At 37.4% G+C, this 25,123-nt stretch overlaps 1 protein-coding gene across 2 annotated transcripts in view; it reads left to right on the plus strand.

Moving 5' to 3' along the window:
- Positions 1-14,085: 14,085 nt before the first annotated feature.
- The window catches only part of KANSL1L (KAT8 regulatory NSL complex subunit 1-like), a 94,704-nt gene continuing 83,666 nt past the window's right edge, over positions 14,086-25,123 (plus strand). For both annotated transcript variants that reach the window (XM_012727308.1, XM_012727309.1), the window contains exon 1: positions 14,086-14,265. The gene's annotated coding sequence lies outside the window, so the exon portion shown is untranslated. The remainder of the gene's footprint in view (positions 14,266-25,123) is intronic.

The raw sequence follows: 25,123 nt of genomic DNA on the forward strand, positions 1-25,123 counted from the left end.
TACAATAGGAGAAATTTTTAAATCTAAATTTTCTAAAATTCTCTAATAGGATGTTAACTTATAATTTTTTTTACATAGCAAAAAGGCAAAGATTTTCCTATTCTAGGAGCCTGACTTTCATTTTTTCTTAAAACTCTAAGAGTATAATTGCTTACATCCTTAAAATGAGGCGGAAAAAAATTAATTATACCATAAAATTATTAAAGTAAAGCACATTGAGTTTGAAAAGGAAAAACAAATATAATTTGGAATGCAAAATAATTTCAGCTACCTTGCGTTCCACATTCCACGGTGGTTTCTACTATTTTACCCTAAACATCTGTTTAGCATTGGAAACACTTTCTTCAAACAAAATTGGGTGCAGTCCTTGTGACACAATTGTGAAAGAAGAACTCGAGCTGAAGCAGGAAGTTTTCCTCTCCTGTGGCCTCAGTCAGAAACACCAGGATTCAGCTAAGGATTTAGCAAGCCCAACTGCAGAAAGCCTTTGGTTCTCTCAACTCATGACCATATAGCTTAAACACATTTCCACCACAGTTAATTTACAGGAAAATATAGAACGATCCATCATCTTTAATTTTAAGATATCAGTGTCAATACAGTAGTGTAATTGGTGTCAATACAGTAGTATAACTTTTTAAAATTAATTTGACAAATACTTCGTGTCTTCTGTGAACTGTTAAAAATATGATGGCTGGCCCTCCCTGGTGGCGCAGCCGGTTAAAGCACAGCACTAAGCAGCTAAAGCCACTTCCGCATGAGTTCCATTCCCGCCTGCCCCGGAGGTGACCACATGGCGTGGCAGACCTCTCCTGACCCGCCCGCTGCTCCCTTCAGCAGTGTACTTCGTTGATCTGCCTGTTCTGCTCCCCACTCTGTGTCTGGTGAATCCTCTCACCATCCATATCTCTCGGGCCTGTACCCCAGTTCCATATGAATAAATTAATAAATCTTTAAAAAAAAAAAGTGATGGCTGACTTAACTATCAAGAGGTCTGCTAATTGAATAAATAAATGACTTGTAGTGTATGAGGTAAATAAATAGAGAAACAAGATAATTTGAAACCATAATAAGTGCAATAAAAGAAGTAAAGTAAGCATTGAAACTGAGAAGAGGTCAGGACAACTGATTTGAGACTTAAAGTATTACAAGCCCTCCCTAGTGGCGTAGTGGGTTAAGGCACAGCACTGAGAAGCTACAGCCACTTCAGCATGAGTTCAATCCCTGAAGGTGACCCACATGGCACGGCAGACCTCTCCTGATCACCGCTGCTCCCCTCAGCAGTGTACTTCCTGGGCCTGTTCTGCTCCCTACTCTGTCTCTGGTGAATCATCCCATTGCCCCCTACACCTCTGGCCTGTACCCCAGTTCTGTATACATAAATAAACAAATCTTTTAAAAAATTATTATGAAAAAGTACTTTTTGTAAACTGTTAGCTTCATTCTGTACTTTTTTTGCATATATTGATGAGGCAGTAAATCATATTTTTAGAAAATGTAAATGGATTATTGTTCAACTTAAAAATCCTAAACATTTTATTTTGTTGGTATTAAACACTGATTTTTTTATTGCAAAAATTATAAATGTACACAATAGAAGGAACAAAAGTCTTTGATGCTGTTCTCTCTTAGAATTACAGAAGAGAATAATTGATTTAATTTGCCTTTAGGTAGAAGTTTATACAATTTTCAACTAGAGATCTTGCTTATATGCTTTCATGCCATGAAAAATGGAGTAAAATAATGTTTTATTAGATATTACAGTCTTTGTAGTTTTTATCTTCTTCCTATTACCAGGAAACAATATAAAATCAAACAGATCATCCCCTTTTCTTTCCTTTCTCTATCTAAACACTTAATTTTAGGGATACAACAGCCATAGGATTAAAAGTAAATTTGCACTTACCATGTAGAGGTGAGCAGACTAGACTGAACCATACTAGACTGTACCATTTAGAAGTCATTAAATATTGAGCAATTTATATAACCTTTTAGGACTCTGAAATGATAAGAAACCCAATTCAAACCATCCTAAACTAAAACCCACGTGTATCAGCTCAAAAAGTCTGTAGAGTAGTTCGTACCATTTAAAGATCTGTAAGAACTATAGAGTCTTTTTTTTAAAAGATTTATTTATTTTTGCACACAAAAACTGAGAGTATAGGCTGGAGGTGCAGGGGGTGAGAGGATTCAACAAAGAGTGGGGAGCAGAGCAGGCAGATTTACTGAAATACACTACTGAAGGGAGCAGTGGGTGGGCCAGCTGAGGTAGGGTGGGGATAGAACTGGCTGCAGATACCTTCATAGTGCTTTAACACCTTGTGCCATCAGGGAGGCCCAAGGTCTAATCTTAAAGGCCTGATTCTTGGGCCCAAAATGTTAGCACTTATACTACATCCATTTACTTCTGCTTTTCTTTGCAAATTGTCTAATGGGTAGTGCTGAGGGATTTCATTACAGGACCTGTAAAAATGACTTTGGACTGTTTCATGCTTATACCCTTCAGCACGTCATTATAAGATAGAAAGTTCCACTATGACAATTACATCAGGAATGCAGGGGCCAGAGGAAGCAGTGCCTAAAACAAAGAATGGTGTTATCAACAGAAAGAGAACAGGAAAGCCTGCTGTGCAGACCTAAGTCACATGACAGGCAGAGAGCTAGGAGTAGGTCCTAGGAATAGTGATTTTTATGTATCAGAAACCAAAGATACATAGGTAGGATGTTTTCTTGGAATGATCTCTGAGATGGTTTCTTTTGTCTTTCTTGCCTACTTCTATCTTGCTTTGCAGTCCCCCCAACGCCATCCCCACATATATGTGTTCTATCATGGACTTAAAATTCTAAAGCATTAGGGCCTCCCTGGTGGCTCAGTGGGTTAAAGCACAGCACTAAGAAGCTAAAGCCACTTCCACATGAGTTCAATCCCCGCCTGCCCCAAAGGTGATCCACAGGGCACAGCAGACCTCTCCCGACCCGCCTGCTGCTCCCCTCAGCAGTGTACTTCGTTGATCTGCCTGTTCTGTTCCCCAATCTGTCTCAGGTGAATCCTCTCATTGCTCCCTCATCTCTGGCCTGTACCCGTCTGTATGCATAAGTAAATAAATCTTTAAAAAAAAAGTCTAAAGCATTAAAGGGAAATCAGAATGTGTTTCTTAACCTTTCATTTGGTTTTCATTTCTTAAATAGATAATCTTTGTGTTTTGTTAGTGAAGATTTGATTGTTATTATCGAGGTTTTGGTTTTTGTCCCCTAGAGAGGGAATTTATTGTCTGTATCTCAGGCAGTGCTAAGTGCCCAAGAAACAATAAATAATGATCTTCAAGACAACAAAATGGAATAACACAGCAAGAAAGCCACACTATGTAAATAATTGATGAGAATCAAAAAGTCCAAGTCATTTTATTTGTAGCTGAGAATTTTGGAATCATAATAATTGCTTTAAATTATTTTTGCCCTTTATTTCTTTGACAGTGTCATTGAAAATGGCAATATGTAACTATTTTGATTTGCTCTTTTATGATCTGACTGCAAATCTTTATGCTATCTAGTAATTTTAGTAGTTTATTGCTTGAGGTAAAAGATTTTTAGGAGACTGTCTTTTTTCATGTGTCAGTATTATTTTTGGCACACACAGCATTTATTTATTTGGAGTCACTGGAAAGATTTGACATTGAGGTGGAAAACAACTGTAAGCCTATCATATTTACTGCTTTATAATAAATGTTGAAAAGTCCTACTCTATTTTTGAAATCTCATTTCTATTCTTAAGAAAAATACAATCATAGTAAAATGATAGTTAAAATAGTATAATGAACCTCCAGCTTTAACATTTGCCATTATATTAGGCGCCGCGGGAGGGGACTTCGCAATATTCCATTTTCCCCTACTTTGAAGCAAATCTCAGTCAAAATCCTGTTCACAACACACACACATATTTCATAATACATATCTAGCTGATGAAGCATATTTTATAAGCAAAAGGCTATTATACTTTAAAAACTTATACTTAATGTAATAAATTTTTCTTAGTTGCATCATTAATATCTTTTGTAATTGGTTTGTTCCAATCATGATCCAAGCAAGGCTGACAAATACCTTTTTTGTTTAATTTCCTGCGTCTTTTATAACATTATTCCCTTCTTTTAAAAAACATTTTAAAAAGCATATAATAAACTTGCCTATTTAAGATATGGATACCTACAGTAATATTACCTCCCACTTTTTTTTTTTTTGGTTCTCAGGACTTAGTATGTGTGTAGATTCATGACACATTGCCAATGTCAGGATATAGACCAGCTCCTTTAGCCCAAAAAATTTCTTGATGCTCTTTATAATTTCACTCTGACAATCACTACTCTGATCTCTATTTTTTTTTAAATTTATTTATTTATTCATACAGAACTGGGGTACAGGCCAGAGATGCGGAGGGTGAGAGGATTCACCAGAGACAGAGTGGGGAGCAGAACAGGCAGATCAACCAAGTACGCTGCTGAGCAGCGGGCGGGTCAGGAGAGGTCTGCCGCGCCATGTGGTCACCTCGGGGCAGGCGGGAATCGAACTCATGCGGAAGTGGCTTTAGCTTCTCAGTGCTGTGTTTTAACCCGCTGCACCACCAGGGAGGGCCTGATCTCTATTTTTATAATTTTGTTGCTTTGAGACTCTCCGATAAATAGAATCATATAGCCTTTTGAGAAAGGCTTTCTTTGTCTTAGAAAAATGCAGATAAGAGTCATTCATGTGTGTATTAATAGCTCATTCTTTTTTTACTGCTAAATTGTACTCCACTACACAGACATCCTATTGTTTATTCATTCTCCTGCCTATGGACATTTTAATTGCTAAGATTAAATATCTGAGAAGAATTTTTGGATCATAAAGGTAAATGTACATTAACTTTATAAGAAATTGTCAAGGCATCTTTCCAGAGTGTTTCCATACATTTTGCCTTCCCATCAACAATGTCGGAGTTTGAATTGCTCTGTGTTTTCTCCAGCACTTGTAATTTTTATTTTATTTTAATAACTATATAGTAGCATCTCATTGTGGTTTTTAGTTTGCCTTTTCCTATGTCTGATGATATTGAGAATGGCTTTTTGTGTGTTTTTTTATTCTTCACATATCTTATTTGGTGAATTGTTCAGCTCTTTTTCCCGTTTTTCTTTAGTTGGGTTGCTTGTTATAATGGTAAACTTTGATAATTATGTATTCTGACATTCAGAAGCGCAAAACAAAGCCAAGCTGACAGCTTCAGTCAGTGGAGATGAAAAACTTTGAATACCCAGTTTTTTGCTTTTATAGAGAGTGACAGGTCTCTGTATCCTTTACACAGGGTGACACTGAAACAAAAGAAGTCAGATGACCAATAAAAATGATGGGACCAACAATGGGGGGAGAGAAATGCACTGGACTACAGTGATGGCACACGGGTGATTTGGTGATGGGAAGATGTAAGCCCATGGGTATTACAACTGAGATGAGAAAATGCACAAAATGATGTAAAAATAAACTATTACATTATTTTTAAAAAACTGATGAGACCCTGTGTTAGAAGAGCCCATTTCATGGTGCTACTAAGTGGTTTTATAGCAGTAGCTGTATTTTTTTTTAAGATTTATTTATTTATTCATATAGAACTGGGGTACAGGCCAGAGATGTGGAGGGTGAGAGGATTTACCAGAGACAGAGTGGGGAGTAGGACAGGCCGACTGACGAAGTACACTGCTGAGGGGAGCAGCAGGTGGGTCAGGAGAGGTCTGTGGCGCCATGTGGGTTTCCTCCGGGGCAGGAGGGGATTGAACACATGTGGCTTTAGCTTCTTAGTTCTGTGCTTTAACTCGCTGCACCACCAGGGAGGCAGCAGTAGCTGTACCTTAAGGATGGCAAGCCTCATATCCCAACAGACACCAGTATAATAAGAAACTAACTCAGGAGAGCCTCCTCCGTAGATGGAGGTCAGAAATAGCAGCATCTCTCAAGTCTCCCAAGCTCTGTGTTCCTGGAGGATCACATTCTGTTGAGATTCAACTGTTGCTCAAGCCTAGCCTATGTGCCTATTAGGGAAACATACCATGACAGAACAGCTTAACTTCATTATTAAGGACCCACTTTTCTAGTTGCTTCTCATCTCTGTCTTCTGTCATTTATAGTGTGAGCTTGTTTCTAAAACTCGGCCCTCCAGTAGTCACAGGATGGACATTTTTGTTTAACTGTAAAGGATATGCTTTTCCCCAGTATTTTTTGGCCATACGTGCTGAAATTCACTCAAGAGACTAGTTTTACTTAGTCTGAACCAATCATTGTGCCAAGAAAATGGAATCAGTTGACACAAGTCAATGAAGACCTACTTTTGTGAATAGGTATGGACTCAATCAAAGCATGTGATAGGTGAACACCAGCATGACAGTCAGGAAAATGTTAGGAAAGGGATGTTATGGGCTAGGTCAAATAGGTAATTTTCAAATATCTACTGTTACAATTATAAACTAGTTCCTGGGTATTGGGATCAGGACCTAAAGGTCATAACATCTCAAATGAGGTGTAGTCTTAATTAGTTGATGTCTTCAAAAAAAAATTTTTTTTAAAGATTATTTATGCCTACAAGAACTAAGGTACAGGCCAAGGGTGCAGAGGGATGGTGAGCAGTTTCACAGGAGACAGACTGGAAAGCAGAAAGTGAAGATCTACTGAAATATACTGCTGAGGGGAGCAGCAGGCGGGTCAGGAAAGATCTGCCGCACCATGTGGATCACTTTCCTGGCCAGGGAATTGAACTGGTGCTGCAATGGCTGTGGATAGCCTCACAGCACTACACTTTTTTTTTTTTTTAATATTTACAATAGTTTATTTTTACATCATTTTGTGCCTTTTTCCATCTCAGTTGTAATCCCTGTGGACTTCCCATCACTAATTCACCCATGACAGCACTACTTTAACCCACTGCGCCACCAAAAACATTTTTGACATAATTTTTATAGTGGAAAGTTTTAATAGTTATCTATGCACTGGTTTTTATTTGTTTGTTTATGACATATTGAAAGCTTATATTTCCGGTTCCCTTGCAATTAACCAGAGCTGTGTGCAGGGAATTATGGGTAGAAGTGATCTGTGTCTTAACCTGTGACTGCAGTTTGCAGAGGTGTTTGGCATAAGATCAAAGCATGGGATATAACCCAACACGTGGAAGACAAGTGCTCTGGAAAATTACCTGTATCTGTAGTAACTTTGTGTGAGATAGAAATAAACTGGTTTGTGTTAACTCACTGTTATTTGAGGGTTGTTTGCTGCTATATTATAATCTGAGTCATATGACTGATATAACTTTCAAATGTTCTTATACATGATAAATAATTGAGGAAATAGAATTGGTGCTACAATGTATATGTACTGCCTTCAGTGACTCAGCGAATTACCATGTTGTTCACATTTCATATGAAATGTATCAGAATCTTGAGTATATTTTTAGTTGTACGATGTTTACAGTATTTCTGGATATGCCTGTTTAGTGCCAACCCCTATGAGGATTAGTGTTCTGAAACACTTTTATTTCACTTCCTTATGCAAACATCTTCAATGGTTCTACAATTACTTACAAAATAATGTTATATTTCTTACTTAAACTTACCTAAGAGCCTTCCAGGTTATGTTCTAACCTCCATTTACAGACATGTACACTGGAATTCTTTTTGATTTCAGCCACAGAATCTGATAAGGGGACATCACTGAAAAAAATCTCTTTTAGCTGTCATTATGTTTGATACCCTCTCTCCCCAAACCAACTTGGAGACAATTGCTTAGACAACCTCTAGTCTCCCTTTCTTTCTACATAATAATCCTTAAAATATTGGAGGTAACAATGTGTCCCACTGTTTCTGGTCTTTACAACTAGATATAACCATTTGATCAAGTTGTAAAAATGTTGAGGGGGCCCTGTTTGCCTTCTATGCTTTCCCTGCCTGCTGCCTTGGTATTGATGTGATAACTGAAGTCCCAGTTGCCATCTGGGAACACAAGTTTACTTTGAGAATGAAAGTCAGTTCTGAGAATGGTGGGAGAGAATAAGAGAAGTCTGGAACCCTGGCCACTTTTTGGAGCTGTTACATCATATCTGAGATATCTACACTTGCTTTTTTTTTTTAAATTTATTTATTTGTGCATACAGAACTGGGGTACAGGCCAGAGGCTCAGGGGCAATGAGAGGCTTCGCCAGAGACAGAGTGGGGTAAAGAACAGGCAGATCAACGAAGTACACTGCTGAGGGGAGCAGCGGGAGGGTCAGGAGAGGTCTGCCACACCATGTGGTCACCTCTGGGGCCAGCGGGAATCGAACTCATGCAGAAGTGGCTTTAGCTTCCCTGTGCTGCGCTTTAACCCGCTGGGCCACCAGGGAGGGCCCTACACTTGCTTTTTAAAAACAAACAAGCAAGCAAACAAACAAAAAAGCACACCTCTTTGAATCTTAAGATACATTATTATTTCTATATTATTTTAAAAAGCATACACAGGCCCTCCCTGGTGGCGCAGCGGGTTAAGGCACAGCACTGAGAAGTTAAAGCCACTTCAGTATGAGTTTGATTCCCCCCTGCCCCAGAGGCGACCACATGGCGCGACAGACCTCTCCTGACCCGCCCACTGCTCCCCTCAGCAGTGTACTTCATAGATCTGCCTGTTCTTTACCCCACTCTGTCTCTGGTGAAGCCTCTTGCCACCCCTGAGCCTCTGGCCTGTACCCCAGTTCTGTATGTACAAATAAATAAATCTTTTTTAAAAAAGCACACACACTGCCAAACTGATACATTTTTATTTTACCAATGCTGAGGTCACACTGATTTCAGAAAAGTTAAAAAAAAAAAAGTGTCCTAGAAGCTATAAAATAAAATATAAGAGAAAAACTTAATTCTTGTGTTTTTTTAGCCATCCTTAATTTGAGCTTTTAAACACATTTCTCACAGACTTGCTGTATCCTAATGAATTCAGGCTAGTTAATTTTTTCTGCCTGACTGTTTTAGACTTAAAAGTCTTTGAGATTGTTTAATCAAACTTCATGTTAGAGTCTTCAGAGTTTTTAAAATCAACTTTTTGGAAGTATAATTCTCACATAATAATTTGCATAAATTTTAATTACATGTTTTAATGAGTCTTGACAGATGCATCTACTCATTTAATTTCTAGTATCATCAAAATAAAGAATATTTTTATGGGAGCCTCCCTAGCAGTACAGGGGTTAAAGTCTCAGTGCTATCAAACTATCTGCAGCCACTGCAGTGTGGGTTTGATCCTGGGCCAGGGAGCTGAACTGCATGGCGCAGCAGACCTCTCCTGGCTCACCTGCTGCTCCCCTCTGCAGTGTATTTCAGTACATCTACCTGTTGTGTCCCCCTCATCTCTGTCCTCTCACCGCCGGCACTTCTGGCCTACACCCCAGCTCTTGTATGCATAAATTAATAAATCTTTTTTTAAATGAATAATCAGGATGATTATTATTTAAAAAAATGAATATTTCTATAACTCCTGTATTCCCATCCCAATCAATTTGCCCCATCCCAGGTCTAAGAAACTGCAGATCTGCTTTCTATCATTATAGGTTAAATTTGTCTTTTTTAGAGGCTTATATAAATGAAATCCTACAATATTTACTCTCTTTTGTATCTGGCTTTTTTCACTCAGCATACTGCTTGAGAATCACTATATTGTTGTATGTATCAATAGTTTTTCTTTTATGTTGCTGATTAACATTCTATTATATGGATGCACTATAATTTGTTTATTTTTTTTCACCAGGTGATGAATCATCAGGTAGTCTCTAGGTTGGGGCAATTGTGAATAAATTTGTCATGGATATTTGTATACAGAGGGTGTCATTATTTTATTTCCCCACAGTCTTGGACCAGTTTCGATGATTCTTGTTTCCTACCCTGGTCTAAGAATCCTATAACTCTTGCTACCTGTCTGCCTTGGTCTGCTTGTGTGGTGATACTGGCTAGTTACAACTGAAGCTGTCCTAAATAGTACTAATCACCTTTATTCCTGCTGCTTCTCCTATTTCACTTTCTAAACTTGATCATAAAAAAAAAGTGTTAAATATACTACAATATGACAGTGGAAACCAGTTGCTCTGAACATAGAAGTATAGAGGAATCAATAGTACAGGCTTTCAAGCTATAGTAGTTTTCTGTAGAAGAAGTGGGGAAAGAACTCTGGTTTTGGAGTTAGGCAGATCATCAGATAAAAGATTGACCATTTATTAGTATAAGAATCTGGACATATTATTTAACCTCATGGAGTTTTGTTTTTTTTTTTAAGATTTATTTATATATGCATACAGAACTGGGGTACAGGCCAGACGTACAGGGGCAGTGAGAGAATTCATCAGAGACAGAGTGGGGAGCAGAATAGGCCAATTGACGAAGCACATTGCTGAGGGGACCAGAGGGCCAGTCAGGAGAGGTCTGCTGTGCCATGTGGATCACCCCTGGGATGGGGATTGAACTCATACTGAAGTGGCTTTAAATTCTTAGTGCTGTGCTTTAACCTCTTGTGCCACCAGGGAGGGCCCGAGTTTTGTTTTTGTTTTTTTTTTCAACCTGGAAAAGGAATATAGCAATTTGTAGAATGTGAGAATTTAAGGTATGCATTTATTCAGCAAATATATGTCGAAACCTACATGTGCCAAGTCCTGTCCTAGACTCCTGGAATACAGCAATGGGGAAAAAATGCAAAGGTGCCTACCTCATGGAGCTTATATTCTAGTTTATAAAAACAAGACTGCAACACAACAGAATAAAAAATCCATGTTATAAGAAAGATAGAGAAGAAGAACAAGAAGAAGGGTAGAAAAGACTGTGCTAGTAATTCCTCTCTGGCTGCTTGCTGCTGGAGAGTAGGGATTGATCTTTCTCTTGTATCACCAGAATTTATCACAATGTCAGCGGTATATTAAGTGCTGCACACATGTTTCTTGAAAGAAAGGAGGGACTATATAAAACCCAGGGTTGAGGTGAAGTTTAGCTCATGAAATCATTGTAATACTGCTTACCTGGGCACTTTCACATGATTCAAGACAGGTAATAATTATGTCAGCAAGAATGGTGTCCTTCCTTTCTCCTTATTCTTGTTGGTTTTTAAAATTCTTTTAGTCATTGCTATATATTTATTTGTGGAAATCAGAATGTATGTTCTGAAAAAATAAATTCTTAATTTTACATAACCACATAAATTTTTCAGGCTTTTACTAAACAAGTAATATAGAAAGCAATTTGACAAATGGCTCATTATGTCAGTTACTGTATTAAGATGTCCTAAGTATTCTACAGTTTCTGGAAAACTGAAAGGCATGTGCTACAAGTAGGAATATCATGCTTTAGAATCATATTCAGTGTCAAGGAAAAATGGGCTTAATAAGTGACTAAATGGGATTTTAAAAACCTAGTAGATATAGTGTTACTTCATAAAATACAAAAGGCCTTATGGGTTACTGTGACTTTCTTTGTGGTTTTCTACATTTTTCACATCAAATGTGTTATTAATTACTTCTTACTCATCTTGTTACTTTAATGTATCAGACTGAATATATAATTAAGAAAATTTTGTTTGTGTAAGACTTGATAGACTGGAATATTTACTTAAGGTCTGCAAATTTGGCAGATTTCAGGACTGACTAGAAGATAAAAGAATTAACCTAGAGTATTAGGAACAGTCAACCTCCCAGGGTTGCCAGATAAGCAAGTTAGATTATGTATGTAAAAAAGCCTTGTGAATTATCACTTACGTAATTATAAAACTTAATGTCTGTAATCATCTACTACAAATTCCATGAGGGCAGGAACTTTGTTTACTGCTCCATCTCTAATGTATACATCATAAAACACATGTTCAGTAAACATTTGGTAAATGTATGATTATTTTACTTTGGTAATTGATAATAATTTCACTTGAAACCTGTATCCTCGATTTGATGGTACCACAGTTTTTCCAATTTAAAACCTAAATTCCTGTTACTCAAGATTCACTCAATCTAGTATTCCCAGTAATGACTGGCACTAAGAGCCCAATAATATGATAACACCAAACCTTTATTTAAATTTAACGATAGTATCTCCTGAACTATAGATGCCTTTCTCCTTCCTTTTCTGCCTAAAGTCTTTGAAAAACGCCATCTAAAAAACCTTCCTTTGAACTATCTTAACACAGCCTTATTTTATTTCTCAGGCTTAATTACAAAAAAAAAAAAAAAAACAACATTGTTAACGCCTTACTGTTTTTTTGCATTTCCACTCCCAGGGACTAAGACAACACTTGAATATGGCTAAGTACCCACTAAATTCTCCAGTAAAAGTAAATTAACTTCCAGAAACTCTTCCCTTACCCCATACTGAAGTGTAACTATTATTGTTCTGAGTCAACTTTAAAAAGTACTCTCTTATAAATAACTAATAATTCCTAGGGTTCCCCCTCCCCTTCCTTCACGATAGTAGCTAACCAACCAGGTTGAAATAATGGCAATTTCTGGATCTGAAATTTGAGGACGCTTCACCCACTAAGTCAGCCCATGAGTAAATTAGGTGCTGAGGAAAGCCTGTAATCTATCTTCTGAAGAGCTATATTTAGTTCTCAGTTAAAAAAAAATTTTTTTTTTTGAGTACTTGGCTGGGGAAATGCCCGGGTGAGGTTTGGTGGTGAGTGGAGCCCCTGGGCCAGGTGCAAAACGCTCGGAGATGTTTTTCTGTGTTCGTGGCCAATTATCTCCATATAAAACTCCGTTTAGTTACTTGACTGCGCTACCGCAGAACAGAGTTAACGCTAGTGCCACGCAAACCAGCTCTGTACACATTTAAAATTGCTTGTGCTAGAAGACGACCAAGCTGGACCCGAGGCATCTTTGTCAACCAGGGCCCTCAGGGGGCTGGACAGAATGTTAAATTTGGATTTAAAAGCGCAGCACAAATAAAAGTAAACGCACAGAGACGCGAAGCTCGGCAACTGCGCGAAGCTTTGTTAAAACTTGCCCCTCGGGCTGAGGGGCGGATGGCGCAGGCGGCGGGGTGTAAAGCAGCCTGACTTTCCCCAGCGCTTTGTTTTTCCTGTCACCGTGGTACAGAAATAGCAGAGCAGGGGCGGGAAGTCGCCTGGCTGTGTTTTTGTTGTGTGTGAGTGTTTTTCCTGGCTGGCACCGGGAAGGGGGAAGGAGGAAGCGGGAGAGGCGCAGAACCCGCCCCGAGGGAGCGGCCGCGCCTCCGCAGCAGGATTCGGGCGTCGCGCCCTAGCCACTTCCAGAACGCTCCGCGCCGCTTCTGCAGGCTCCGCCCCCTGCCGGGGTTTCCCCGCCACCCGCGCTCATTTGCATGGCGCAGTCCCTCCCCTGCTGCCATTGGTCGGCGCCGCGCCCCGCCTACTGGCCCTCCACCACAGCAGGGTTCCGTCCCCCGAGCCGCCCGGAGCTGCGGGCAGCGGGCGGACTGTTAAACCGCGGCGGCAGCGGTCGGGGCGGGAGCGGGGCGCGCTCTGGAGACGAGTCAGCGGCGCCCCGGGAGGGGGGAGGCGGGAGGGCAGCTAGAGATCACCTCAGCAGCCCCCACCACGGCCGGACCGAAGGTGCGGCGGCGGAGGGGAGCCAGGGCGCCCCAGCAGGCGAGTGGCCGGCGTCTCAGCGGCGGGCTGAGGGGGGTGGGTCTCCTCTGCCGAGGACGGTGGCAGCGCGGGGAGGGGAGAGCGGAGAAGACCGCTGGGTGGACTTGCGGGGTAGGCGAGCGACCGGCAGCCCCCTCGGCCCCCGAATCCTCTGAGCTGTTAAGACTCTGGGTCCCGGCACAGGATCGCGCTCAGGAGCAGGGGTCGGACGGCAGCCAAATTTAAACGGCTAAACCTAACAGCTTTGGCAGAAGCTGAGGGGAGGGGAGGGAAGGGATGGAGGGAGGGGTGAGGGCGGACCTAGGTGCGGTCACGTGGGGGCAGGGGAGGGGCTTGGCAGGCCTCCCTTTTGTTTTGGCCGGCGCGTGCGCAGAAGGTAGAACACGTGGTCCTCCTGGGCCCGCCCCTCTCCTGGGCGGCCCCGCCTCGCCGGGTGCGGTTGTGCTGACGGCTGTTTTGTGGGAGCTGTGAGGCGGAGCCGTCTCTTTTAGATGGGACCCTGATTTTATTTATGTATTTCACACTTTATTTCAGCAGCCGTTGTTTCGACCTTCAGGATTAGTTGGGGTGGATGGGGCTGTAGGGAATTCATGGGAAAGGTGCTTCCAACTTTGTGTCACTTGTCGGTGTGCGGAAGGGGTACGTTGTTGCAGGAAAGTCTGAGACGTGTAGTGCTTTAGTGGCGAGAAATGCGAGATTATGTGCTGGTTATTGAAGAAACCGCTGGAAAGGAAGAGGCTGGCTTTACATCCTAGAGAGACGCACTGCATGGACGTACTTGTTCTGTTTTCTTGGCCGTGATAATTCCCCTGTCCTGGTTCCCAGCTCGCTCTGCCCGGCGCAGATCTGCTCCTTCCTTCCCCTCCGGTCGGCGGTCAGGGGGTTTTAAAAGGAAAAACAAAAACAAAACAAAACCAGAAACTGTGGGAAGTATATTCCTTTTCCTAGTCCCCAGACTTTGGTCGGCTGGCGAGGTTTTGCAGATGCTAGCTTCCTAGGTCTTTTCGTTAACCAGTCTTTGGGAAAAAACTTCCGCTGAGATCGGTCAGTCGGAATGTTGTTTTAAAATACTGACGGGATGGGGCAGGTTTGTTTGCAACAAAATCTAAGCGAGATAGTTACTAATGCTGCAGACAAGTCCGCCTGTTTTACTGGGGAAAGGAGGCTCTAAAAATCAATACTGGAGAAAAACCTGGTGTTCTGGAATGTGGGTTCCTTGAGAAAGAGGTTAGATTAAAAGTGGTTTCTGCTGTTTCCAATTCCGCCTTGGGCAAGTCAAAACCACTCGGATCGGGAATGTTTACTTCAGTAAATAGTTTTATAATACCGTCTGTGTATTAAGAGGTTGTTAGGGGAATCAGATGCATCGTGTTAATAAAAGTGACCTAACTTGCTAACGCTACAAGTACAGAAATTGCCAAATTATATGACTATAATAAAAGCCAGTTTTTTTTAAAACTGGGAAAATAGAAATAATGAATGAATCAGGAAATGGAATATATTTGCGTTATCTCCAAGATCTCTTGTATCTTTTATCTTTGTTTCTACTCCACTTCGCATGTACTTTTTAAATCAGCGTCAGGCTCGCCATCATTTCCTCATAGTTTTAATCTAGATAATATTTCTCTTAGTCCTTTGGAATAGTTTTTAGTGAAATTTGTTAATTCGGGTGAAGTCTATCATTATCGAGATTTTACGTTACATTTTTATTTTATGACGCGCCTGTTCAAATAACAAATTATTTTATAACAAATGCTTATTTTGTTAAATAATTTTATTTACTAGAAAATGATTTGGAAAAAAGTCATGAATATAAGATACAGATAATTTGAAATTTTTAGTTTTCTGTGCGTATTTGCATATATTTCCTAAACCTGAGGTCATGTATTTTCCCTTAACATTACCTCATAAAACATTCCGTCTTTGGAAAAATATTTTGACTGTTTAATCTTACAGCGTATAATTATGCTTAAATTTTTTCCTATTGGCAGATGTTTGTAATGTTTTGTAATAATGAATTTCGCTTCAGAGAATAGACTTTTACATAAATCTTTAACTTTCTTCTTTCATAGATTTTAAAAGACGACTTCCTGGGTCTAGGGGTCTGGGTGTGGGGGTGGGGGTGTGGGTGTGGATTTGGGTGTGCTTAAGGCTCTAGCAAATAACATCAGCAATATACTTTCCACGATGTTGAGGTATGCTCATCTAGTGTTTACATTTGGGGTGCCCTGTAATATGAGTACTACTCCCATTACATCTTTGTTCACCATCTGATATTTAGCACTAAAATAAAATTTGCTTTAACTTGTATTAATTTTTTTTCACTTCTGTGATCTCTTTTATTTCTTTAACTTGTAAGCTACATGAGGGAAAGGAATGCATTTCATACTTAACATGCTGAAGATCACACAGTGGGTGCTCAATAAATACCAATAGGTTATTAATATTTCTTCACCTTTTTGTCCTCTGGAGGGTGAAGAAACTATGTCTTGGTTCTGTTTCATACAGTGTATGGATATTGTCGGCAATAATATGCTATTATTGTTTGCTGCACTGTTTTGAGTACTTGCTTTTTCATCTAGGATCTCATTGATCTTATCACAATTGTCTGCAAAAAGGTCCAGTGACTTCCCTAATGCATGGCTGTTGGCATTATCCACGTGTTTCACCCAGTTATGACTGATGCTTTTAAACATAACTTCAACTATTTGTTTTCTTTACTCATTTATCTATCCTGTTTATATTTAACTTACAGATGTGATCATTCTCTCAGTCATTCTCTTTACAATGTAATCAATTCACTGGTGGCTTTTCTGTGTTCAAAAAAAAAAAGGCTAGAAAGTGGTGTGTAAAACCTTCTTTATTTCCTTATTCAGATTGTTTTATGATGTCCTCCTATTAATGCCTGTTACATCTTTCACTGCATTAACATGACACATAAAACTTTGTCATAGGTAATTTTTGTTTCCATGTTTCCTGTTCATTTAGTTATCTCTTTGGTTCCTGAAACATTTGCATGTACAGTATCAGTATTTTGAAGGAGGCAGAAACCCCTTCAGATTTTAATCTGTGTTTAGGACTCAACTGATAAGGTTTTCAAGGTTATAAACTGCAAGGCACAGTAAAATCTTTAAATTAAATACAAACAGGATAGATAAAGGAGTAAAGGGAAAAAATAGTAGAAGTTATCATGATAAAAAAGCTTCAGTCATAACTGGGTCAAATGCATGCATGATAGGGAATCAATAGCCAATTTATTGTCTCTAAAACATCTGTCTTCTACCTCTTAAAGTCCTCACTGCATTACAGGCTATGGTAGTAGCATGGTACATGATGATGACTCTGAGTTATGGTGAAATCTTAGATTATTTTTAGGGTATTCAATTTAAAAAGTCAAGGAAGGAGTATCATTTCAAAAGATTTTTTTTTTTTAAATGTCCTGAAGAGACATTTCTCTGAACAGTTTCTTCTTTTCCGGGGGATAAATCACCAGCAAATGTAAATAAAAATGGTAGCATTGCATTGCTTATAGATAGTGTGCAATGAAAATCTGCAGTTTATAATGAAAAATTTTAATACTTGATAATTTTATTAGAAACATTCTTTCTATGTAAATGTTAAAACTTTCTATTGCAGAATTGGAAGAAAATGAATTTATAATATTGAGGCTTTGTTAATATTTTTAAAGCTTTAGTTACATTTTTATTGATTTGTTTTAATATTGATGTTTGTTTCCAGTCCTGTGAGACCAGGGATTCTCAAACATGTTGTTTTAAGTAAATTTTAACATTTTTTTAGTAGTAGATCATTAATCACTGTTTAACCACATGAAGTTAAATTTGAACCAAAATTTATAAACTGAACAAATGTGTTATTACATTTCTAAATGTAAATTTCTGTATCCAAGTAGAGGTACAAAAAAAAAGAGTCTTCATTTATATTCCTATGAGTCATGCATTTATAACTGAATAGTAATAATTCTGCTTGAAGTATGATCTGTTTGATGTGTTATGTGGCCACCCAAGTGGCTTTATCTTTAATTAAATTCCTTCAGTCTTCAAAGAGAATTCCTTTTTAGGCAGAGTTTTCAAAGTGGAAGAAGTTCTTGCTGTAAACATTATTGAGTACAAAGTATGAGCTAACCTTACCCTGGTCATGCCAATTACTGCAGTGTTTTTTTGCTGTAAGTTGAGAATCCCATAGTGTGGCATAAAGAAATGTTGAAAAAACAGGATTCTATACAGTCTCTCTACCTTCCATTAATTCTTAAGAGTTTTGAGAAATAAAATAATGCCACTGTAAATACTTTCTCATTACTTTTGTTTTAAAATTTTCCTTTACTGTACAAATGAGAAATTTTGAGTCCTCTTATACTTCGCAAAAAAGAGAACTCTTGTTTTGCTAAAACAGTTTGTCTTTTGTCTTAAGCTTTTTCAGACTGTTATTAGTATGAAACACATTTGAGTCACAAGTATGGTAGTAATATTTGTCTCTACTTAAGGCCTTTTAAAATGCTATTGGTAGTCTTTTTCTTTTAATTTAAGGGTGGATTTGCCTTGTCTTTGACATATTATCTGAGTTTGTGTTATGATCTGCATTTTAGAGAATAGGTATTATTCAGATTCCAGATGAATATAATTTAGTGTTCAAGGGAAAACTTAGTTAATTTCCCATGGATTAGAAGAATCAACATAGTATAACTCATATTCAAAATCTGGAGTGATATTTTAGGGATAGAAAATAAGGTTTGGTCTTTAATCTTTAATATTCATTTTCAAAAAGAATGCTGCTTTTTATCTAGATTATCAGTTTAACTCTGAAGATAAACTTGATTAGCAAATTTGATTTTCTTTAGAAAGTATGTATGTGCTGCTTTTGAGGGATGGCATGATAATTACTGTATTTCATGGAGTCCTAGACATCAGATTGTATTTAATTAGTGCTAAATTCATAAATATGCATTATTTATAATCTTAAAAATGCTGATTAAGTACTAATGGAAACATTTTCAAGATAACAGGACTAGTTTTTTATTTATAGTAAGTTAGAGATTAGGAGTTACATATAAATTTAACAGTCCCCAAAACAATTGTTGTTGACCAAATTAACCCAATTTTATTTATGAAAATGAAAGTTAATTATAACCAAAAAGAGAAAAGATATTGATCCTTTGTAGTTTTTAAATATTGCTTATATGCATAAACTTTGGCTTGTCTTACTAAAATTCTGTCTGGTATTTTTTATGAGACTTACAAGAAAAATGGATATATACACCCCCCCACCCCCCACATACACACGAGATATACACTGTTCATTGCCAGGGTATTTATTTTATGGATTATAAAAGTTTACAGATTTTTTTTTTTTTACATAAAATTTCTGGTTTGCTGGTGCATTAAGGAATTAATTTTATTTATTTTAGTATAACTGATATAAACTTATAAAATCATATATACATACATATATAAACTTATAAATGCATAAGTGAAATTCATGCTCAGAAAATAGAATTGATTTTTGGATTATTCAGGATTTGACAGATAATCAAAACTACCTAGTCACTTTGAAAAGGGTACTGATGGTTTTTTTGCAGTATTATTTCTTAAATCTTATTAGTTTAATATTTTAATTTCTGTATGGTGTGGCCAAAAGGAGTTTACTTCTCAGTTTTATCTCTTCCAGGTTCTTTGAAGTCTTGTATCATTAAAATCTATTCAAGAAGGGATCTATTCTTCTAGTTTCTTGGATATATATAAAAATAGTTATCAAAGGTGATGGTGATACCTGGAGTAAACAGAGTACAATTTTTTAGCAGCTGGAAAAACTTCTTAGATTTAGCTAAGTCCGGATACTTCTTTTTCCACACAATTATTTCTATGCAACATAATTAGGATCTGAAAACTATAAGCCAGAATAATTAGAAACTTGATAGTATGAACATCAAGATGCTTATTAGAAAGTTCTTTGAGAATTTGCTTTTTCTTTTTGTATGACTTTAAATATTATAGGCCCTTAAAACTACCAAATACTATTTTTGGCTAGGAACCAAAGGTACTGTATATTTTAATTAATGGTTCATTCCTATTTACTTAGGGGGACCATAGACTTGAAGTGTCATCCCTTTTTATAAGTGACTATTGAACACTTGAAATGTGGCTAGTCCAAATGGAGTTTGTAGTAAATATAACACTGGATTTTTCTAAGACTTAATAACACATACAAGAGCACATAAACTATTTCATTAATTTTGTATTGATTACTGGTATTATTTTCTATGTAATGGGCTCAATGGCATTCCGTTAATTTTTATTTTTTTTACTTTTATAAATAAGTTCAGCAACAAATTTAGAATTCCATATTTAGCTCACATCTTATTTCTTATTTCAACAGCAGTGTTCTAAGGTTTCTAAAACTTTTTTTATTATTTCCTATAAATACCCCAGATTTATTTCAGTGAATCTACTTCCTTGAAATTTTAAAATAATTTTATTACTTTGGGTGATATTTATTAAAGAAATATTTATAAAAAGTTTGCTATTTGCCAAACAAGACTTTAGAATATAGCAGCGAATGTCAACATTCATATCCTGCTTTCTTGCAATTTCATTTTAGTGAGAAAAATAAGTGATACACAATTTTTATTAAAAATATTTAAAATATTTGTTGTAAGGTTGTTATTAATTTGTGTATGATTTCATGTAATAAAATTTTAACACAGGGCTTCATTTACTAGTTGATACATGCTATTCAATTTACTTCTGGTCTTTTAACATCTTGTATCTTTGGTTTGACGACTTACTTTAATTTTAAGACATTTTCAGTCGATATTGCTTCAAATATTTCTTTGGTTCTTTTTTCTCTTGGTACCCACATGTGTGTTATTACAACTTTTGATTAAGATGCACAATTTTTGAATGTTCTGGGTTTTTTAAAATTATTTTTAACATTTATTTATTTATGCATATAAGAACTGGCGTAAAGGCCAGCAGTGCAGGGAGTGAGAAGATTCACCAGAGTCGTAGTGGGGAGCAGAACAGGCAGATCCACTGAAATATGCTGCTGAGGGGAAGCAGAGGGCAGGCCAGGTCATGTGGGTCACCTTCCTGGCTGAGGATCAAACTAGTGCAGAAGCTGCTAGCCTCAGGATTCTGTGCCTGTTGTGCCACCAGGGGGGCCCCAAATGTTCTGTTCTTTTAAAGTCCTTTTTTCCTCTCTACTTTTCACTATTGGAAGTTCTTTTGTGGTAGTTGCAAACTTAATTTCTTTTCTCAACCACATCTACTCTACTGATGACCCCACAAAGTCTTTTTTTACTTTTGTCACTGTATTACTGATCTCTAGCATTTCTTTCTGATTCTTTTTTTTTTTTTCAAGATTGATATTTATTTATGGAAACAGAGCTGGGGTACAGGCGAGAGGTGCAGGGACGGTGAGAAGATTCACAGATTCACTACTGGAAGTTTTCAAAGACCTAGTGACAAGCAGAACAGGCAGATAGATGAAGTATACTGCTGAGGGGAGCAGCGGGCTGGTCAGGAGAGGTCTGGCACGCCATGTAGATCACCTCGGGGCAGGTGGGGCTCGAACTCAAGTGGCTTTAGCTTCTTAGTGCTATGCTTTAACCCGCTGCTCCAGGAAGGGCCTCTTTCTGATTCTTAATTAGAATTGCTAGCTCATCTTGTCAACTTTTGACTTTTGCCATTAGTGTCCTTGGCAAATTTAATAGTAAAATTTTGTTTAAGTCATTTTAAATTCTTCATATAATAATTCTGGCATTACTGCCATAGCTGAGTCTGGTTCTAATGCTTGCTTGCTTAAAATGTTTTTGCCTTTTTTAAGCTTTGTAATTCTTGAGAAAGGGGACGTGATGTACAATAGGTCCTTGAAAAATGTCATTTCATTCAACATACACAGGATCTTGTCAGCATTATAGTGAGGCCCTCCCTGTTGGTGTAGGGGTTCTGGCGCAACAATATGAAGCTATCTGCTCCACTGCAGCACAGGTTTGATCCTCAGCCAGAGAGCTAACCCACGTGGCACAGCAGACCTCTCCTGTCTGGCCCCCTGTTCCCCTCAGCAGTGTATTTAAGTCAATCTGCCTGTTCTGCTCCCCACTCTGTCTCTGGTGAATCTTTTCACCCTCCTGCACCCCAGCTTTTTTATGCATAAATAAGTAAATCCTTAAAAACAAAAAAAAACAGTGAAAAATGTTGAGCACAACAAAGTTATCTGAGAACTTGCCTTTGTTATGCATGCTTTTGCTTTAACTGGAAGTTTTCAAAGTCCTAGTGACAAGAGTAAGAACTTACTGTATTGGTAAAAAGAAGTCCACCAACTAGATCTCTAGTAAGATGTGAGGGGAAGTGTACTTTTATCTGGTGTTTAAGTCTGGTTTTTAGGGAGCCTGTACCCCTGGGAAGTGAATCACTAACAAGTCTAGGTTTTTTCATTTGGTAGATGGGACAGGGTGCTTAGAGGGACCTAGATGGAGCTGGGGTTGTCCTTACATGCTTTTAAACTTTACTTTTTAATTTTATACACCCTGGAACTATCACTGACTAGCATCTTGAAATCTACTTTTTGGGTTCTTCCTCTTTTTTAACTCATCTTTTTGCTGTAATTAATGTGAGAACATCAGGGCTTGATCCTGGGCTCTTTTTCCTTCTTTGCTTATACCATCCTTCTAGGGACTATTTTACCAGTGGCTCTTTTACTTTAACTACAGAGTATATGCCAGTGACTCCCCCCAAATAATCTGTCTGGTTATGACTTCTCATTTGAACTCTAAACTTGTTTTTCCAACTGCTTCCACTTGAGTAGCTAATAGGTACTTCAAACTCAACATATCCCAAACAGAACTTTCTGTTTTTCTTCTTCAACCTTCTATATCCCCAAGTCTCCAATTTCAGAAGATAATAGCACTACCTAAACAGTTCCTCATGCCAAAAACCTAGGAGTCACATTTGATAGCAACTTTCTTTAAGTCTCATAGTATCTTGACCATAGACTTTTGTCAGCTTTACTTTGAATCATGTCCTAGATTCATGGCTTTTTCTTTACTGCTACTGCACTAGTCCAAGTTCCCACCATTGCCTCTTTTATATTTCTTTGGTAGCTTCCTAACTGGTTTCCCTGCTTACATTCTTAAAAACTGTTTTGTTTTTTCTCCAATACAAATCTTTTCTCTTCAGAACAGCCAGAATATTTTTTTAATGAAAATGTAAATCAGATCTTGTTACTCCCTCATCTAAATACTTGCAGTAATTTCCTTTGACTTACCTAAATTGTCCAAGTTTGGGCGTTTTTTTCTACCTCTCCCATCTTGTTTCCTATTATGCTTTCTTCCTTATCTATTATTTTCTAGACATATTTATCATTTTTGTTTTACAAATATGCCAAATTTATTCTTGCCTGCAAGTTTTCATCTAGTTGTCTTTTTTTCCATAGAAAAGCTTTCACCTCACATCTTGGTTATTAACATATCAGATCTCAGAGTAGATGTCATCAACACAGAGACTTTCCTTCAATCAAATCTGAGTTGATTCTACTCAAGGTCATGCTCTATCACTCAACTTTGCTTAATTTTCATAAAAACACTATAGAACTTGGGGCCTCCCTGGTAGCACAGAGGTTAAAAGTCTCAGGGATAGCAGGTTATCACCAGCTACTGTGGCATGAGTTTGATCCCTAGCCAGGGTGCAGCAGACCTCTCGTCTTGCTTGATACTCCTCTCACTAGACCTGCCTGTTCTGCTCCCCATAGCTTACATCCCAGTTTTTGTATGCATGAATAAATAAAATAAATCTTTGAAAACAAAAACACTATAGAACTCTTATTCACCTGACATTTTCATGTCTGTTTATATATTCTATACCATTTTCTAGAATGTAAAAGCTGAGAATATAGAATCATTATTTTTCATGTGCACTGCCTTCTTTTAAGTACCTAGGATGGTGTCTGTTACACCTTGTTTAATAAATATATATTCACTGAATTACTATTTGTTTTATTAAATATATGTTAAATAAAGATTAAAATATAGCTTATACCAAACTATACAAAACTTTAAGTCAGTGTTGGTCACTCATTTTCTGCTTTAAAATACATGGACTTTTATTTCCATAATTTGTGAATTTTTGTTTTTAGAGGATGAAATAGCTTTTTAGCTGCCATTTACAAGTACTTCTCTATAAATAACATTCTGGTATGGAGAATTTTATACCAAGATGATTTTACTGGTGGCTTGATATTCTTACTGTCTTGTTTTTTAAAATTGCTTTCTGAAATACTGGAGACTTTATGTCTTATAAAATAATTTTGATTAGATGGGCTACCCTTCATGGAAGTAGTTAGTGGTTATCATCTTGAGATGAATTTGTAGTCTTACTCTTCATTTTGTTTCTCAAATCAATGTTTTGTTGGCATTCTACCTCTAGTCATTGTCTACTGTTTGTAAAAATCTGAAATAATATATGAAATGAAAAATATTACAAATTACATCTGTGTAATGATCAAAGTTATTAGTCAGAATGAACCAGAATAGTAACTCAGTGACTTTCAGGAGTATGTACATCTGATTTCTACAAATTCCTGAACATCTTTGGCATTTATATTTGTCAAAGTCTCCTATTGTTAATGTTTATTTCATTTAGTGTTCATTATAATTTTGAAGATTGGTTTTCAATATTTCTTTTATGAACAATGTTCTTGCTATGATATCTAAAAATCTTTGCCTAACCCATTATTGCAAAGATTTTCTCCTGTTTTATAGAAATTCTATAATTTTAGTTTTACATTTAGGTGTGTGATCCATTCTCTTAAATTTATTTATTTTCATATAAAGTATGAGGTGTGGATAAAGAGTTTTTTGTTTGCTTGTTTTTGCATAGGATATGTATTTGTTCCAGAACCACTATTTAAAAAACATCTTTTTAAATTTTTATTGAATTATCATGACATCTTTGTCAGAAATCAATTGGTCATGTACATGTGGGTGTATTTCTGACCTTTCTTTTCTTTCCATTGATCTACATGTCCATCTTTTTGCCAGTGTCATGCTACATATCTTAGCTAGCCTAAGTAGACAGATAACAACAAGTCCTTCAGCTTTTTCCCCCTTTCCTTTGTTTTAGCTATTCTAGTTTCTTTCCCTTTCTGTGTAGGGGTTTTTTTTGTTTGTTTGTTTCTTACCTTTTTTTTTTTTTTTAATTTAACTGTAGTACCTTTTCCTTACATCATTAAGTTTTGGACAATATATGATTTCTCCCCTCAGGTGTGGTCATTGTGGTTCTTCCACCAACACACCCAAAATTGATCACCATATTGATTTAGATTTCTGAGCAAGCTTGTTGATATAATCAACCAAAAAATCCTACCAGATTTTGACTGAAGTCATGTTGAATCTATAGATAAGTTTAGTAGGAATTGACATCGCAACAGTCTATCACTCCATTTATTTGTCTTCCTTAATTTCTTTGTTTTTTTCTTTTTCAGTACA

The sequence above is a fragment of the Condylura cristata genome, unplaced genomic scaffold, assembly GCF_000260355.1.
Source record: "Condylura cristata isolate star-nosed mole 26May11 unplaced genomic scaffold, ConCri1.0 scaffold00002, whole genome shotgun sequence".
Lineage (NCBI taxonomy): Eukaryota > Metazoa > Chordata > Mammalia > Eulipotyphla > Talpidae > Condylura > Condylura cristata.